The sequence below is a fragment of the Mastomys coucha genome, unplaced genomic scaffold (assembly GCF_008632895.1).
Source record: "Mastomys coucha isolate ucsf_1 unplaced genomic scaffold, UCSF_Mcou_1 pScaffold14, whole genome shotgun sequence".
Taxonomy (NCBI): Eukaryota; Metazoa; Chordata; class Mammalia; order Rodentia; family Muridae; genus Mastomys; species Mastomys coucha.
Genome location: NW_022196896.1, coordinates 137,977,504 through 137,980,980, shown reverse-complemented (window position 1 = coordinate 137,980,980; position 3,477 = coordinate 137,977,504). Strand labels below are relative to the sequence as shown.

The 3,477-nt window shown below is 40.8% G+C and overlaps 1 protein-coding gene and 1 long non-coding RNA gene across 5 annotated transcripts in view; one reads left to right on the top strand and one right to left on the bottom strand.

Moving 5' to 3' along the window:
* LOC116089363 overlaps nucleotides 1-1,963 on the bottom strand; it is a 16,816-nt gene extending 14,853 nt beyond the window's left edge. Inside the window, exon 1 of the long non-coding RNA XR_004118308.1 lies at nucleotides 1,921-1,963. This is a non-coding gene — a long non-coding RNA (uncharacterized LOC116089363). The remainder of the gene's footprint in view (nucleotides 1-1,920) is intronic.
* Clul1 (clusterin like 1) overlaps nucleotides 1-3,477 on the top strand; it is a 41,317-nt gene that overhangs the window by 27,997 nt on the left and 9,843 nt on the right. The gene's annotated exons all lie outside the window — the stretch shown is intronic.

Genomic DNA, 3,477 nt, shown 5'->3' with positions numbered 1-3,477 from the left:
TTCCATGATCTGTCCATTGCAGAGAGTGGGGTGTTGAAATCTCCCACTATTATTGTGTGCGGTGCAATTTGTGTTTTGAGCTTTAGTAAAGTTTCTTTCATGAAGGTAGGTGCCCTTGCATTTGGAGCATAGAGGTTCAGAATTGAGAGTTCATCTTGGTAGCTCATACCTTTGATGAGTATGAAGTGTCCCTCCTTATCATTTTTGATCACTTTAGGGTGAAAGTTAATTTTATTCGATATTAGAATGGCTACTCCAGCTTTTTTCTTGGGACCATTGTCTTGGAGAATTGCTTTCCAGCCTTTTATTCTGAGGTAGTGTCTGTCTTTATCACTGAGGTGGGTTTCCTGAATGCAACAAAATGTTGGGTCCTGTTTATGTACCCAATCTGATAGTCTATGTCTTTTTATTGGGGAATTGGGTCCATTGATATTAATAGATATTAAGGAAAAGTAATTCTTGCTTCCTGTTATTTTTGTTGTTAGAGTTGGAATTCCGTTCATGTGGCTATCTTCTTTTAGTTTTGTTGGAAGATTACTTTTTTGCTTTTTCAGGGACGTAATTCCCCTCCTTGTGTTGGAGTTTTCCATTTATTACCCTTTGAAGGGGTGGATTTGTAGAAATATGTTGTGTAAATTTGGTTTTGCATCATGGGATACTTTGGTTTCTCCATCTATGGTAAGTGAGAGTTTTGCTGTGTATAGTAGCCTGGAAGGCATTTGTGTTCTCTTAGGGTCTGTATGACATCAACCCTGGATATTCTGGTTTTCATAGTCTCTGGAGAGAAGTCTGGTGTAATTCTGATAGGCCTGCCTTTATGTGTTACTTGGCCTTTCCTCTCACTGCTTTTAATATTCTTTCTTTGTTTTGTGCATTTGGTATTTTGACTATTATGTGGTGGGAGGAATTTCTTTTCTGGTCCAGTTTATTTGGAGTTCTATAGGCTTCTTGTATGTTCATGGGCATCTCTTTCTTTAGGTTAGGGAAGTTTTCTTCTATAATTTTATTGAAGATATTTATTTGGAGGTCTTCACTCTCTTCTATACCTATTATCCTTAGGTTTGGTCTTCTCATTGTGTCCTGAATTTTCTGCATGTTTTGGGTTAGGAACTTTTTGCATTTTGTGTCTTCTTTGACTATTGTGTCAATGTTTTCTATGGTATCATTTGCATTAATGACTCCTGACTTCTTTCCTAGGATTTCTATCTCCAGAGTTGTCTCTCTTTGTGATTTCTTAACTCTTTCTACTTCCATTTTTAGATCTTGGATGGTTTTATTCAATTCCTTAACCTGTTTGATTGTTCTTTCCTGTAATTCTTTATGGGATTTTTGTGTTTCCTCTTTAAGGGTTTGTACCTCTTTACCTGTGTTCTCCTGTATTTCTTTAAGGGAATTATTCATGTCCTTCTTAAATTCCTCTATCACCATGGTGAGATATGATTTAGATCCAAATCTTGCTTTTCCAGTGTTTTGGGATATCCAGGACTTGCTGTGGTGGGAGTACTAGGTTCTGATGAAGCCAAGTAGTCTTGGTTTCTGTTGGTAAGATTCTTGCATTTGCCTTTCACCATCTGTTGATCTCTGGTATTAGATGTTCTTGCTGTCTCTGGCTGGGGTTTGTTCCTCCTGTGAATCTGTAAGCCTTTGTCAGCACTTCTGGGAGATCAGCTCTCCTGGTAAAACCTGGGTACAAATGGTTGTGGATCATTCATCCCTCCTGGGTCCTGGGGTCAGAGCACACCCTGGAGACAAGCTCTCTGCTTGTGGGAAAGGTGCAGAGAGGGCTGTGGATCTGTTGTCCCTCCTAGGTATAGTCTGAGGTAGAAAGATCCTGTCCTGGCTTCCCTGCCACTTGTGAGGCCTGTGCCTCCTGGCTGGTCCGGCTTTAGAAAGTCACCTGAGAGAAAATGGAGATCTCACCTGAGTGCCTGGGTTGGAGTACTTGCTGGAGGCAAGCTCTTCACTGTGGAGAAGGGGCAGAGAGGGTTGTGGATCCGCAGTCACTCCTAGTTGTCATCTGGGTTCTTTCCAGCTTCTGGCTATTATAAATAAGGTTGCTATGAACATAGTGTAGCATGTGTCCTTATTACATGTTGGAGCATCTTCTGGATATATTCAATCAATTATTCTATGAGCAATCCCATAGCTATACATATATTCCATTGAAACATGCAATAGAAAATATTTTTTCAAACATCACTGGTCATGATTTTCACTATCTTACTATGCATTTTTTGTCCCAGTCTTAAGTAGACTCTATTTTCTTACACCTCCATTGGGCTTATACATTTAAATTTCCCCACTTGATGGGATAGAGAGAATGTGCTGTGGAATGGAGAAAAGAGGAGCTTCTGCTTTAGTCAAGTTTTGGGGGTTAGGGACTGATGGTCAACAGGGCTTACACTGTCCATCAGGTGGTCTAGTCCTGAGTCATACCTCACGCACTGTCCCCCCTCCTAAAATATAGGTGGTAGGCATATGAGACTTTTAACAAGTTCTTTTAAAAAACTAATTGGGTAATTTATACTCTGATTTAATAATCTCAACATCATATGAATTCACATTTTTATAGTTTTTTCCTTTTTTTCTTTCCCAACTTTCCAATGCCCACCTCACACAATTCCTCACCCATCTCCCCCTTCTCTTCTTCTCTGAGAAGGGGAAGGCCCCTTGCCCTGGGTACCAACCCACCCTGGCACATCAAGTTACTGCAAGTCTAGGCACATTCTCTCTCACTGAGTCCAGACAAGGCACCTCAGTTAGGAGACCAGAGTCTTTAGGCAGGCAATGGTCAGGGACAACCCCTACTCCAGTTGTTGGAGAACCCCAAGCTGCATATCTGCTACATATGTGTGGGGGCCTAGGTCCAGCCCATGGATGCTCTTTGGTTGGTCTCTTTGGGAGTCCCCAAAGTTCAGGTTAGTTGACTTTGTTGCTCCTCCTGTGGAGTCCCTATCCTCTCCAGGTCCCTCAGTCTTTCCCCCAACCCTTCTACAAGACTCCCTGAATTCTGGCTAATGTTTGGCTGTGGGTCTCTGCATCTATTTTGGTCAGCTGCTGAGTGCATCCTCTCAAAGGACAGTTTATGCTAAGCTCTTGTCTGCAAGCATGACAGAGTATCATTAATAGTGTCAGGGATTGGTTCTTTCTCATGGGATGGGTTTCTAGTTGGGCTGGTTATTAGTTGGCTATTCCCTCAGTCTCTGCTCCATCTTTGTCCCTGCACTTCTTGTAGGCAGGGCAAATCTAGAAGTTCTTTTCTTTATTTACCACTTCTGCTCTATAAAACCATATAATTAACAATTAATTAAACCAAGTCTCATTTGAAAGTGATATCAGAAATTTTGCTTATTACAAACAACAAGCACTAAGCACTCTATGCCTTAAGCTTGCACCATCCACTTCCAAGTTTTCTGAACCTTTTCTTTTTTTTTTTTTGTCATTTTAAAGCCATAAAAATTATTTTATTTTATTTTA